The sequence below is a fragment of the Aythya ferina genome (assembly GCF_964211825.1).
Source record: "Aythya ferina genome assembly, chromosome: 3".
Taxonomy (NCBI): Eukaryota; Metazoa; Chordata; class Aves; order Anseriformes; family Anatidae; genus Aythya; species Aythya ferina.
In genome coordinates, this window is record NC_140298.1 from 67,648,778 (window position 1) to 67,664,914 (window position 16,137).

At 35.5% G+C, this 16,137-nt stretch overlaps 1 protein-coding gene across 1 annotated transcript in view; it reads left to right on the forward strand.

Moving 5' to 3' along the window:
* Window positions 1–8,878: 8,878 nt before the first annotated feature.
* GRIK2 (glutamate ionotropic receptor kainate type subunit 2) overlaps window positions 8,879–16,137 on the forward strand; it is a 444,423-nt gene continuing 437,164 nt past the window's right edge. Inside the window, exon 1 of the mRNA XM_084513441.1 lies at window positions 8,879–9,229. The gene's annotated coding sequence lies outside the window, so the exon portion shown is untranslated. The remainder of the gene's footprint in view (window positions 9,230–16,137) is intronic.

Here is a 16,137-nt window from a genome sequence, read left to right on the forward strand (position 1 = left end):
TAAATTCTGTGGACAACTATCTTTATACAGACTGTATTTCCCACCTCCCCCAAGCAAGAGGGCCACTAAAAAGTTGGGCTCTAAGAAGTTAATGTCCAGATATTAACCACTAATTATTCTAATAATTCTACCAATCACTGTTCTGCATCTGCATGGTGTTTCATTTTAGGGGACTAGCATTAGTGTTATAATTACACTTTCACACATTTTAATTTCGCAGGCTAGAACAAAACTACATTTAACCTTATAACATAAATATGTTACATATAAACAGAGAAGTTTTGATCTCATAATGCTTTAAGGAGACAAAATAGTGACAAAAATTCAGCAGTAGTAAGTGGTTTTTTTTTTTTTTTAATTCATTTGTTTACAAGACAGTGGAAACAATGATATTGCAAGATTTCATCATTTGTGTTAGTTGAATTGCATACCTGTTTTCTTATGACAGTCCTTACAACCTGGCCATCTTTTCATTACAGAGACAAATTAGCTAATAAAAAAAAAAAAAAAAAAAAAAAAAAAAAAAAAGTTGACAAATTATACAAATTTTACAGTTATTTTGACTGCAGACTGTGGTTTCTCTCATTGTTAGGTTTCACTCATCATATACCTTCTTTGTGATCTCTTAGTTCTGACTGGAACTGTTTGGATCAAATATAACTGAGAACACCAGGATTTCGCTGATGTCATCAGTGTTTTGGGATTGTCCGTATCAATTTTGATACATCTGAGATCTCAAATCACCATTTAGACCTGAGTTCTCCTTCCTCCCGCAGGGTCCTGGAGTGTCCTCATATTCATGGCTGAGGTGAGCATACATTGACTTTCATTCATGAGGTCCCCTAGTCCTCATTTAGTGTCTTACTGTTCTGTAGCAATGGCAATGTTGAGTCAAAGTGGTTTGCGTTGTGCAAAGCAGAAGCTGGCATTTAATACAATTCTTTGTCTTTCAGAAAGCCTCCTAATATTCCTGGAATATTGATTTGATTCTTGTTCTTTCACTTCATAAACTGGATAACCTCATTTAAGTCAGTTTATGTATAGTGCAATAAAAACAGTGTAAGTGAGAAAAGAACACAGCTGCTGGGTTATTATTTTAGCTATCCTTTCAAAGAAGGCCAAGGGATAAAGTCTATATACCTTTTAATTTAAGTTTAGTTCACATCATTCTTCAGAACTTTCTTTGGCTAAGAATTGCAGAACACAGGAACAACATATTCTATCAAATTGCATGTCAGTCACATTTATTTGGAAAAAAAGAATTATTATTCTTTATTTATTATTCTTTAAAAAAGATATTATATATACTTTTATATATATATATAAATATATATATATATATATATCTTGAGAGTCTTACAGAAACCTGAACACAGTCCAGACCATGAACAATGGTAACTGGAAAGGTTTAGGACCTTACCAAATAAAATAAGGATGAAATTAACCACAGGCACAATTCAGGTTTTTATTGTATTAAATTCAAGTATATCGTTTTAGACATGAATAATATTCTGAGTGTGATGGGGAAGACTGCCTCCCTCCCCCTGAAAACACTGATTACCTTCAATAGGCTTCTACGTGCCTTTCCATTCTGCCTGTCAGCCTCCTCTAGCGTGTCTGGTTCCTTTCTTTTCCTTTGATTCTGTCCATTAAGAGATTGATTTTAGGTGGAAAAAAAAAAAAAAAAAAAAAAAAAAAAGAAAGTTCAACCTGTATGTCTGTTGACTGATAAAAAGTGGAGACAATATTAGTCTCCCAATGGGAAAAAAAATAAAAAATAAAACAACAACAACAACAGTGTAAACTAGTATTTAAATTTTTCTCTATTTTGTAGTGCAAGATCCTCCAGCACTTTATTTATGCCACTGTATAGTGGTAAATAGAGCCACATGCCAACAACACTCAGATGTCTGTATGTAGATAATACAATTTGAGACATTTCAGATTTTTTTTTCTGAATGTAGAAACATGACAACAGATTCAATTATAGTGAAAATTACAGTGACCAATAAAATACTATGAAAATACGCTCTCAGTGTAAATGTTCTCACTAGGATCCTCAACCAGTCATACCTCATTGTACCACACCAGGTACTAGTTTACCACCCTTAGGCTTTTGGCAAATGTTTTAAGATATGCCTCTTGACTCTGTTGGGCAGTGAGTACAGTGTTAGGCTATGTACAGAAATGTTGTTGTTTCACAAAGCTTCTGTTTAGTTTAAATCAACTGCTGTTCTGTCCTTGTTTTGAAATGCCCAGCTTGAGTCTTGTCTCCCATATGGCTTCTGGAAACATTTTCCCAGAACCACAATAAACAGTCTGAGACATCTGATGTAGAAACTGCTGTTATCTTTGATATGAGTAACTTTATGTCTTCAACACTCTGAATGGCACAAATTTAGATATAGCTAAAAAAAAAAAATAAAAATGATATGCCTGTGTGGAATTTTAATTTCCTCAATATAGCTCTTAAAAGTCTTAGAAGAATCTTGTCTCCTTGGTTAATTCAACAGTACTCCTTTCCCACGTAACTACATCACTTTTAGTGCAAATACTTGAGTGTGTATATTTCAATTTATATTGATGCAGGACTGGCAGCTGGAAGACTATCACTGACTTTAATGGGAATTGATTAGTTCCTGCTGGCACTTATGCAAGTGAAATTCAATTGCTTGAATGTGTGCAGAAAATGATCATAAACATGATGCAAGTGTAGCAGAAAGGCGTTCATTTTTTAATCTGAGTCAATGTTTGTGGAAATAAACATGCCACACTTGCTGCATCCTGGAGAAGATACGGGAGGTAGAGGTTACTGTGTAAATCTGTTTGGAGAAAATTTAAAAGATAGCCTTCAGGTTTACTAGGATCTAGTTTACTAGCATCACTTGAATATTTGTTCAAATTCATTATCATTTGGTATTGTCATTTGCTATGTATTATTGATTGTGTTGAAGGCTAGTGCATTGTCCACTTTCTCCATTGAATCTCATTGTGCTTATTGGATCAGACTCAAAACTTACATCTACACTGGCATGGAATTGCATTGGAGATTGTTGCCTGGCCACAGGAGAGCTACAGCTTTTGGACAGCATGGATACTTTGAGCTCAATTATCTTAATTTGCTCTGCTGGCAAGGGAACTAATAAGAGCTGTTAATTCCTTATCTGATATATTCCATGTTACATTGTGTGCTTTTCTGATAAAGATTGCCCCTCTGCAGCAATTTGAGACACTTCTAGAATGAGTGAAAGAGAATTCAACTTGTCATATTTTTAACCAAATTATATGTTCTTTTCTGCAAGTTAGCACTTCAGTGTAAATAAGAGGATAGGATGGCATGACTCACTAGCCTCAGGATTCATTACTTAAATCCATTTGTGTACTTTTATAATGTAGTGTAATTTCTGAAATGCTTATAGCTTTTTTAGCTTTGTGCTTAAAAAAGATGCTTATATAATTCAAATTAAAATGAGAGACCACATAAAAAGAAAGGTTAAAACAGCACTATCAAAAGACTATATCTTGCAATCCTTCCCATACTCATCATGGTTGTTTTCTCCAAGTAAGATTTAAGAAAAAAGCTTCTTAACTTCGCTCTGAGCCATTACCACTATAAATAACTGAGCATAACTGAGCATAATCTCTTGGGTCTTGCATCTCTTTCTTTATTTTTCCCAAATATCTTGGCTTTATTTTCCCCAAAGATCTTGGCACTATATTTTGTCCCCTATTATTTGTTTTTCATTGCAGAAAACACTGGTAGTCCAAAGCTATATTCTTTACACATACCAATATGCTTGGGGAAGTCTGTAAAGCAAGTGGAACATGTGAGGGGTATATCACAGGACCTAACATTTATTCCTCTTTTACTGAGGTTATAGCCCTGACCACAGTCAAATAAAAGCTTTGCTTCTGACTTCAGTGAGGCCAAGTCTTTCTTCTCTAGGGTGTATCAAGAATGCTAGAGTAGTCATGAGATTGTGTTACCTTTGGTATGTAGTATGTAGTAGCAGGTGTACTATCTTTAGATTAGAAAGAACACCTACGTTGGCCAAGAATGGGAATTTTGCTATGTATTGCTACAGTGGGGGATCACACATGGTGTTCATTCCCATGGGCATTTTGTTTGTTCCTGATGATATTTTTCTTATTTAAGAAGGTCCCATTTTGGGTGGTAAATACAAAATAAAATGAACACTAAAAAAAAATGGAAATATTACATGTTTTGGCTTAGTATGTATGGTATACCTTTGAGAGAAAGTGAGTGGTTCTCTATTACTAATCTAAGAAAAGTGGCATTGTGAGTGTGATGTTTTTAAGAATACAGAAATTAATTTCTGTTGTGACCTGATGAGTGGGTCGTAGCTTGAACACACAAATTCTTGACTTCTGAATACAGCCAGCTCTATATACTTCTATTGTTTAAATTATTACACATGACAGTTTTGAACTAGATATATACTTTGCTACAAAGAATAACCTGGAGTCAGTTTGCATGCACATTTCTATTGAAAGCTAATGAAAAAGCTGTTAACTAATTTAGTCTAATTGTAGCTTTGTTGTGTTAAAACTAACAATTCAGCTTCTGCCCTGAGTCTTTTAAATTATAATTTCACCCCTACTGAGTAAGAGTATAATTAAAAGCTTTTAGGTTCTCATTGTGCATGCTGCTAAGTGATGTTGTTCAGTTTATCAGGACTCAGTTTTCACTTGATTTAAATAGAAAAAAAGGGAAAACAACAGAACAACATATTTTCACTTGCTTTTTTATGCCACTTGTCTTGAAAATTATTCTGACTATTAATTTGATTATTAAGTAAACCCCATGAAAATCAGAAATACAGAAATATTTTCTTATAACTTTAGTAGTACTTTTTTATGTTTTAAAAAAAAAGAGAAATGAAAATATAAACAATGCATTTTCAAACAACATGACTTGTAAAATTGTACATAGGGTCCTGCATCCCATACATATCCATTGTCTGAAGAGTTGAGAATAAGTAGATATCATTTTTGATTTTTGATATTGTTTTGCGCTTTTTTTTCTGTTTTTTTTTTTGTTTGTTTGTTTGTTTTTTTTAATAGTGCCATTTTTGTTGTTGCTTTATTGTAGCTTTTATTTATTTATTTATTTGTTATGGCTGACAGTGGATGAATGTTGGAACTTAATATAGAAAACTTCTTAAATAGCTTGTAACAAGGAAAACCACATCTTCATATTTAGTAGTGTCCAAAAGACCTTGCAAAATGCTTCTGGTGTCCTTCCAGCCTTGGTCTGTTATCTCTAATTTCATTCTGTTAGGAATGCTAACAGACATCTCAGTAAGTTTAGAAAGTCTGTGAAGGGAAACTAGGAAACATTTGTAAGCCTTTATTGCCAGTCAGAAAAGTGTTACTTTTTCCTGTCTTTTGCCTAGCTACAGGTAGGGATTATTTACTGCTAATTTTAAGCTGCTTGCTAACACTTAAATTAAAACTCTGCAGAGACTTTTTTTCTTTTTTCTTTTTTCTTTTTTTTTTTTTTTTTTTTTGTGCTTGAGTAGTCATTTGACAACTCATGAAGTGGCAGGTGAATACTGGCAATACTGAAGACTAGGTGTTGTCCAAGGGTGAATGCAATTGGCAGGGAAATCAAGCAAATTTGCAACTAAAACAGCTGCTCATGACATGCTGTACTTAAAGTAAATGAGCCTTAGGGTGGCTTATTCTGTTGATATGAGGAGCCAAGTGCAAGCTTGCTCCAAGAGCAATGCCACGCTTTTCTGTGGAGAGGACTAGGGGAAAATGGAAGGGAGGTGAGAGGAGAAAAGGACACAGGGTCTCAGAAGCCAGGGTTTTGAAACATCAATGGCCTGATTTTCAGACTTTAAGAGTACATCTGTGCTAACAAAATTAATGGTGTCAGAGAATGGGAATGAACACTAGAATGCTATTGTCTGTAATGTTGCATTTTTAGCATGGTCCTTGACTTGAACTTGGAGCGGGCTAATTAGTGTTCTTCCAAACAATTCCTAGGCCTGATCTGGAAGATAGCATATGCCAAAATCTATCTTGGATGGACCAAACTGTTTTGAATTTGAGAGTTTAATTATATGGATATGGGCTGTTCTATGCCAGTTGTCCTTAGGTCAGCTAATAGGTTCAGACACCTTGTGTATTATTCATGTAGGAACAGCCTAAGAATCTAAATAAAAGCTGATTCAGGGATTTGAACTGGAATTTTCAACTTTGGCATAATACACTGTGAGATATTATGCATGCTTATGCAGTGTAGGTATACACATTTTGGGTAATAATGCTAGATTTGCTTGTAGTCAAATGGAGGCATGTTTAAATGGCTTAGATGAGCTATCCAGTTTCAGATAACTTAAATGATTAACTATCAGTCTGTTGTTAGTCCTAGGCTACCTCTGGGATGTTCCTGGAATTAGCTGTGAGAGTGTTTGATTTTCCTTTTTTTTTTTTTTTTTTTTTTTTTTTTTTTTTTTTTAAACATCCACTGTAGTCCTATCACAGTGAGAATAAATGAAATGTTGTGGAGGTACCTGAATGATTTGTTATAATCTATCAGTATTCTAGTTATTTGGGATCACACAAACACCTCTCTTACACTGTGGATTATCATCCAGGTCTATCACCCTACATTCTGACATCTCTTCCCTATCTATGTAACAGACTTCCAGAGGTAAGCAATGTCCTGTCTAATTCAGCCATTGAGGGTGGCTGTTTATCAGTAGCCCAGATACTCTTGCCTCTCATCTTCTGTTGTTTCCTGTGTAATTCTTGCTGTGTCGTCTTCAGCATTTCTTTCCCCATCCAGCAACAATCTTTTATCTGCAGCTTCAGCCTGACATTGATATACTCAGATGTGGGCCTGCCTCATCCCTGGTTTCTCTAACTATCCCACCCCCCATCTAGTTTGTCATCTTTCACTGAGCACTTCTCATGACTTTTCTTTGTGCTGACTGATGATGACAGCCTCTTCTCTGTCACCTCCTTTCTTCTCTTCTCTAGGCTCCAGATTGATTTTGGACACAGGCTAGTGACAGAGTTAAAAACAAAAGATGCTTCATAAATTTCTGTGCCTATTTACACTTACATATAATTCAGCTTTCCCACTGGGTCAGTAGAACTGGCACTGATGTGTTAGCAGCAAGCAACACAGGTTGTCTTGCTGTCAAGGCAGTTATAAGGGTGAGTTTACAGAGCTTGGAACTGTAAAGAAAACATCTTTTTGCTTGACACTTAAGCAAAACTGAGTTGGAGTAGTTGGGACATAATGAACATAGAACCTCTGTGAGATGCCATTTTTAGAGCTACTTTCCAAAATAAAAGTATGCTTTAAATCCATGGCTCTGTTATTGTCTGCATTTAGACTCTGCTCTCTCAAAGGTAATTTTACAAGCTGCAATAAAGCACTTCCCAGCATGTAACATTACTGTTCAAGTGTAGCTGTTACTTTTTATTTTTCAAGTGGAGTTGAATGATTAGTAAAGGACCAGGAATTTAAATTGCCTCATCTCTAGTAAATGTTAACACATGCCTCATATGGCTCTCTCAGAAAGTCTGCATTATCTGGCAAGTGAACTGTATGTATACATATAATTATGTCAACACATTTTCCCCAGTGTGATTCATGGAGATTTAGTGCAATCACTGGAAGTTTTTTTGATGACTATCCTCACTGTGAGTTGCTTAAACATCCGCCCATCTAGTTGTGAGTCAAATTCAGTGGCTATATAGGGATGTGCAGTCCTATGCATGGTAAACATTTGCTAAAATACTCATTGTATGAGCTGGTCACCTCTTGCTTCTGTCTTATATTGTATGCTTTTTCTGACTGTAGCCATGATTCGTTTCTTCAGAAATATTTATTCCTTCAGCTCTGTGTATTTGTGGAAAGAGTTCTAAAGAGATGGCTATTAAATTATACTCATGTATTTTCTGCACTTAGTCATTACATAAAGTTTTTCTACATAAATCTTTCAAAAGCCATGCTAGCTTTGCAGATATGAAAGACACTTTTTTTTTTTTTTTTTTTTTTTTTTTTTTTTTTAGCGCTGTAGGTGGAGCTGTTCATATTACAGTAACACATGGATGAGCTACAGCTGCCCAATCTAGAAAGGCAGATACCTTGGGAGCCCAACTTGGATGCCTGTATGTAAATGCATGCAACACAGGAAATAAACAAGGGGAACTGGAGACTGGAGGTGTGTGTAAGGTTGAAGGGCTATGATCTCCTTGTAGTTACTGAGACATGGTGGGATAGCTCTCATGACTGGAATGTGGCCATGGCTTTGTGCTTTTTAGAAAGGACAGGCTGTGGGAAAGGAATTCACAGGTGGCTTTGTGCTGCTGCACATGTTCCTGAGTTAGAGATAACGAGGAAACAAGCGGTAGAAACAAAAACTTGAGCAAGGTTGAGATAAAGTAAATTGGCTAGTGTTAAAGATGAGCTTTGGGCAGTGTCTAATTCCTGTCTGGCTTGAGGTGCGTCTCTGAGGGTCTCCAACCAATTGCATGACAGATTCGGGCGCGTGGCCAGCGCATGGGGCTATGGGGAAAGTATATGTAGTAGTGAAAAAGGGCAATAAATGTCTCCTGTTCAAGAGCCATAAGGAGTCTGTCTTCACAGTTCTGTCCCTTCAACAAGTTAGGAAGGTGAGGTGGTGGAATTGCTCTTTATGTGAGTGAGCAACTGGAATGTATGGAGCGCTGCCTAAGGGAGGACAAAGTATGGGTCGAGAGCTTATGGGTGAGGATTAAGGGGCAGTCGAGTGGGGGTGGCATTGTGGTGGGTGTTTACTACAGGCCATTGGATCAGGAAGAGGAAGTGGGTGAGGCCTTCTACAGGCAAGTAGCCTCCTGTTTGCAGGTGTTGGTTCTTATGGGGAACTTTAACTACCCCAGTATTTGCTGGGAAGACAACACAGCTCAGAAGAAACAGTCTAAGAGGTTACTGCAGAACACTGAGGATAACTTCTTGATGCAGGTGGTAGCCAACAAGGAGAGGGGCGCTGCTAGACCTGGTACTAACAAACAGAGATGGTCTAGTTGGAAACATTAAGGTTTAGGGCAGCCTTGGCTGCAGTGATCATGAGATGGAGTTCAAGATCCTGCGAGGAGGAAGCAGGGCAAGAATAGGACTGCAACCCTGGATTTCAAGAGAGATAACTTTGACCTCTTCAGGGACCTAAATAGAGGAATCCCCTGGGCCAGGGCCCTAGAGGTAAGGAGGGTCCAGGAGAGTTGGCTAATATTCAAGCACCACTTCTTCCAAGCTCAGGATCAGTGCATCCCAATGAGAAGGAAGTTGAGCAAGGGGGTGGGCAAGGAGCTTTTGGGAAAACTTGAACAGAAGAAGAAAGTGTACATGATGTGGAAGAAGGAGCAGACCACTTGGGTGGAGTATAGGAACATTGTCAGAGAATGCAGAGATGCAATGAGGAATGCCAAGGCCCAGTTACAATTAAATTTAGTGAGAGACATCAGGCATAACAAGAAGGGCTTCTTCAAATACAGCAGCAGCAAAAGGAAGACTAAGGAATAAAAAATGAAAAATAAAAAAATAAAAAATAAATTGAACCAAGGGAGGCTTCATCGCCATATGAAGAAGAACTTCTTTATGGTTTGGGTGACAGAACACTGGAACAGGCAGCTCAGAGTGGTTATGGAGTCTCCTTCTTTGGATTGATACTGAAATGCTATCTAATTATAGCTACATCTGAAGGAGTATATTTTAAGTAAATAGCAAGGATAAGGCTGGAAACAAAGCCTCAGAAAAGAGAAGTCATACGTTATCACAGATGATAAGCATATGAGGTAATTACTGTACATATACATAGACTAATAAAAAGAAATCAGTGAGCTCTAAACAAGAATCAAAGCTGGAATGTGAAGGAAAACAATTAGAGTAGAAAACTAGTTACACACTTCTTTTTACAGAGAGGTGATAATCACTGGAAAGAACTACAAAGTGTTTTGTGTCTTGGTGAATTCAGCTGAAGACTGCTTTTTAGAAAAGATTGATTTAGCTACAACAGAAGCATGCTTTAGTCAAATAGAAATTGCTAAACTAAGGAATCTCCTGCACTTGTTTCATTGAAGGGGGAACTGAGGTAGTTTGTTTCCACGTTCTTAATTTCCTAAATGTGCTTATGAAAGGTGGACAGAGAGACCCTTAAGTAAGGGAGTTTGTTTGTTGAGTATGGGATAGGAAAGTGCAACAAACTGGCACTTGCCTGTTCTGAAGTGAAAGCTCTAGTCAAATTTTGGCATTAGGTATAAATTGGAGTTTCTTTCTCTTTTTTTTTTTTTGTAGTTTTTTTTTTTTTGTCTTGCGAGGTTACAGATATTGCAACACATTGGTACATAAGCTAACACTAAAAATACATCTCATACACTGGCCTAGCTAGTGAAGACCTAAGGTATGCAATAACTATATCTCTCTCCCTTTCTGCAATGAGATTATCTGTACCTTTGTGGACTAACATTGTAAGGCAATATCTTCTGAATAACAGTTGGTAAAGTGGGTGCTCCTAAGGCATGAGAGTGGTCCAGGAGAAAACAGTAGAAAGTTAATATTAAATAATTTCTACAATATGTAGTACCTATACTGGCCTATACTGTCCAGCAGTATCCCGAAGTCTGTAATAGTTAAGCAATGACTGTGGTATGTATGATTAAATGCATCTTTGAGGGCAGTGTCTGGAGGCTGTTTGCTTGGCCTTTACTTGTCAGTTGGTTATTATCCCAAGTAAAGAAGTTATGATTGCAGTTGAAAATTATTCTTTGCTGATTGAACTAACAGAGAGAAAAGCAAGACAGGCACATACACTGAGGCTGGCTATGACTCACCTGAGGGCACATTAGTTGGCATGAGTCTTCACAGAAGCAACATACGTGTCACTCTACAATACCAGTGAAACAAGCCCAGAAGCCATAATTTATACTACCATAAATTGTGATTTCTGAATTTGATTCCATGTGTATTCCTTCACAGAAATATGAAGGCCATGATCTTTCATTTTATTGCTAGTGAGCTCATTCAACAAGCAATTTCTATTAATTTCTCAAGGTGTAAGAAATACAAGCACACAGCATTGCACAGACTTATTTTTAATGCGATACATAGTAGATATGAAAATTAGTCTGATTTCTTTTTGCAAAATGTGGACATCCCCAAAACAAAATTTGGCCTTCACAGGTAAGGTCTGTAAAGATGCCAGATTTTCCCTGCCACCTGTTTGTGAAATTGGAGACTACTAATTACATCCCTCTAACATGTTGTATTTCAGTTCATCTGAAAGATCAAGGTTCTCTTCATCTCTTCACATAGCTGATAATTACAAAGATAAATAGAATACCTCTGCTCATCACCCCTCCGCATCTGTTAAATATTCTGTCACTTTTTAGACCTCCATCTCTGAATCAGGATTTCTTAGCATTAAGCATGAATGTCAAATGCCTTCATGCAAACTGAAAATGAAAACTGAAAAAATACAGAAGAACCAGAACAACTACTGCTGAAAGATTAAAGTGAAGGTGAAACCATGATATCAAACTAATTCCAGTAATGTCCTTTGGTAATAGAATCTAGTGACCAAGGACTTGACCATTCCAAATATCAAATGAAAAATAATTGTTCACCTGTTACTGAAATATTAATCTTGATATTCTTCTTATTACAACACTTCTGAAAGCAATATCCAAGAGTATAATATCCATATACATTTAATCTTTGTTTTATAAGTTGATAAAACATGAAACTAAAGTATGAAGACATTAAAAATTAGCATATTTATTGCAGTTTTTATGAGACATACTGCTGCAAAACACATAAAATCCTCTAGGATAAATCTACATCTGGTGCTGTCTTGATAACTGTTGAATTTACAATGGTGTAATATTTATACAGGCTCTTTTAAAGAAATGGTTGAAGTGTAGAGGTTTTATTTTTGTATGAGATATACTCTGTCATTTGCTGCTGGAAGCTACTGGTGCAGTGCATCAGTGTGAAAGTAAAATATGTCTATGCCTGCAAGAGTGTTAATTTTTAGAAGTGAAATATCCCATTCCTATCATTCGTTTTCTACTTCAGTTTATTTTTTACCAGTTGAACAAACTTAACTTGAATATTTTTAATTGGCCCAAAGCACCAAATGTTTTGCCGCTCATATACATCAACCCTACCTTAAAATATTCACTGTCTTTTTTTTTTCTTCTTGAGTCTCCTTTACTGTTTTAAACAAAAGGATATTTTCTGGACTATGGTAAAATTGTCAGAGTTTTGGAATATTATTGTTACTTTAATTCCCAGTAAAATCTCAAGTTTTGCTAGAAATTGGTACATAGCATTATGTCTCAACAGTCTTTCCTCACCTCAGTCGGTCCAAGGATGGTCAGTTTGTGGCTACTACAACATGCTTGCTCAAGTGTAGCAGGGTAGTGCACAACAGTGTCTGTCCTGCTGTGGCAATGATCTGATGTCAGGAAGTGTAACATTTTGTAAAAATCCTAGTGTAGCATTTTGAAAAGACCAAGTCCTATTGAGGACATTGCAAGGTAATCCAGATGCCTTGCTTTATTATTCTCTCCTGTCTTCTAGTATGGAGTTCCTTCTCTCCTCAGACCTCTGGAAAGCGTTCTGCATATCTTGGTCATAAATGATATTGACCACATGAGCCAGAATTTCTGGCCATATTTTTCTCATCAATAATGATAATAACTTAAAATAGTAATTAGGTATGGATCACATAGTGACACACTAGTTGGTGTTAAGCTGTGGAACTAAGTTGCAGTTTCACTAATGTCAATGGATTGATAAAAGTTTATTTTGGGACTTGCTCTGCATATGATTTGTTTTGTAGAAAGAAAAAAAATTACATGATTTCATTGTTTTTCTGACTAGTTGCAAAGGAGTCTCTTCTGTCAAAGTAAAAACTAATTTCCTTGACTCCCAAAGTATTCTATGCATCAGAGAGCTGAGACTTAAGCTTATATTCAGTGGAATTTTATAAAGAACATCAAATATTTTTCTTAACCTTCTGAAAGACAAGAAGATGGAGAAAATTAATAGAATGGATATTTTTTGTTGATGGCCAGAGGAAGCTGGGTGAGAGCCATATGAAGATTAGCTAAAGAGAATGAGAGCAGGCTTCTTTAAAAAGTGACCACTTGGCATATGATGGATGTTAAATATCATTGTAACTTTGGCTCTTCTATTATGTCTGAGACCAGGAAATGAAAGGTAATCACTTACTAGAATATTCACCTTATTTTTGCACTAAAGCTTTAAGCTAAAACATATTCAAGTAAGCCTCTAAAATTTAGAATGCAAATCACTGATGAACTTTTAAACCTTTGAATTTTGCCAATAACTAATCTCGACAGTGCTATTATAAAGAGGGGAACCATACCAGATTTGTTTACACAGTTCCTCTGTGATCTACTGACTTTGAATGTAATTATCATTTCAGAATTAATATCTTGTCACTGTGTATATGACTCTCACCCTGTTGCTTTCTTTGGTCTAATGAACCCAGTGTACTTCTCAAAAGCTTTTCTTTTACACAGGAAGTCCAAAGGGACCTACTACTTGTTCTTTTGTATTAATTTTAATTCTTTATCAATTGAACTTACAAAATTAATATGCCTATCTATTCATAATGTAATATCTCGAATAACATCCAGTTAGTCAGGTTTTCCACTTTGGCTTCTGTACAGTTATTAGCAATGAACACTGAATAACAACCCCATACTGACCTATGTATACTGTGCTCTTAAACCAGCTGCCTGTCTTTCAAGTTTATATAGAATCACAGCTGGAGCCCATTTTGAAAAGAGAATGCTTCATAATTGCACCAAATGTACATACTGCTTCTGTTTCAAATATATTTATATATATATATATTTACTTGAGATGTTCAATCAGCTGTTTTACTCTAACCATACTAAAGACTTTATGAATTTTTATTTTCATGAACTGATTTTCACCTATAGTGGACTATGCCTGCAGAAGTTCTAACATGGAATAATGTTAGAATTTTGATAAGTATTTCAAGGATAAATTCAGGAGCTTTCAGACTTGTCAAGAATGTGGGCCATATACTATTTTGTTCATTCTTTTTTTTTTTTTTTTAATTTTGTTTTTAATTTTATTTTAGCTTAATTGTAATTTGGTAAACTAGCTTCACATCTTGTTATTGAACAATATTTTCTGCTTCTTGTTGTTTTTTTTTAAATCCTGCCTTGTTGTCTACTTGTCTCATATTCATATGACATTTAGATTTTTTCATGCCCCCTTAGCATTATTGAAGACTTTGTTGATCTTTTCTATATTATTACTTCAACAATGTTCACTAAAATGAGTCGAAAACAGATGCAGATCAGTGCCTCTTTTTATACTGGTATCCCCTGTGGTTTGACAATATGATTTCATCTCTCAATAGCTGAGATTTTAGTTTGTTAATTATTTGGCTTCCAGATACAGTTTTGAAGTCTACCTGAAACTCACTGAGAAAGTCTTTCATATATGTGTTTCTTAGAGATTCCCCAGTTTTTCCAAATCTTATTTACTATTTCAATTTTTTATTTATTATTTCTATTTTATAGAATTGCAACAGTTCTTTAGTCAGCCCTATACACTACAAAAATGAAACATTTTTAAACACATGTAAAGAATGACACACGTTTGCAGATGTTATTCAAGAACTTGTTTTTAGCTTAAAAAAAAAAATTAATAGGAAAAGTAGCTCGAAGTATACAAGTTCTGAGATTCAGCTGTTTACCATACATTAAAATGTTGTTAGAGCAGAACTCATCAGTTATCAGTTAATTTTCTCCGAGTCCTTACAGTTTCATGGAACTTTTACAATTATCCAGTACAGATTCTGTGTTGCTTGGGAAATCCTCACAACAACCGATTTTTGGTAATTACAGGAAAAAACAAACATCAGATATTATAGCAGGATGGAGATGGTAGCAATTCAAACCAATAGTGATTTTGGATTATGAGTAGCATTACTGAAGAACAGTTAGTCTGTTATCTCCAAAGTTGTAAGATTCATAATAATAATAAAAAGTATACTGAAATAGAAAAGCAGTTGTTTTATCCTGAGCATGATCTTGTCACTTATCCTTTGAACATGATAATCCATCTTCAAAAACTCTTCTCAGCTCTATAGCACCATTAAAGCAATTCTGAGAAGTAGTGAAAACAAAAATAACTGATGAGGCCCTTCAGTGTTATGGCTTTAAAACACTTAAAAAGAATGAGCATCAGCAGGATGATTACTTCAGCCAAGCAGATTCCCTTTGTGTCACATATAGACAGTTTCTGTAGATACAATCAGACTGAGTTACCTGTGATCATTTCTTTTCAAGGTTCAGTGAATGCAGTGAAACAGGAAGTTAGATTCCCTGAAACTGTTTTCTTCTGGGAAAGAAAATAAATCTGTAAGGTTCATCAAGGTTTTATTGTTTGTTGGAAGGAAAAGTGACTGTAAATGATAAAAACAAACAAACAAACAAAAAAACTGTTTTCAGCACAGTTCTTTGTACTACAGGCCTTAGACATTAATATTTTTAAGACTTTTTAAGACTATTTATCTTGTGAAGCAAAGTTTGAAAGTGAAATTTCAGCCTAAGTTTATTATCTACAAAGTTTATTAACTATTGTAGCTATAATCTCTGTAATCAATCAAATATTAAACATCACTAAAGAGTTTGTCAATAAGCCAGAATGATGTGGTGCTATTCTCATGTAGTAGAGTGTTAGCAAACATGAAATGAGAAGTAATCCTGTACTAGTGGAAAACTGGATGAGTTGACAATAATTTCCTTTCATTCCTGTTACTTGTGAATATACTTTTTTGGCTACAATTGTGACTGTAGTCCTAATAAAAAGTAGTTGCATTGCTGATATTCCTCAAAATGGACAATGCTTTTTATGTAGTATAAAATGTTGTACAGCTATGTTTCACAGTGTGATAAGCGTAGTAATGGAATAGATCCAAAAGCAGAATGACTCTCTGGTTTAAACCATACCTTTAACATTTTGGTTGTGAGCAGGCTACCCATTTTGCTCACTCTATTATGAGTATTTATTTAATGGACCATTTATAAAAGCATACACTT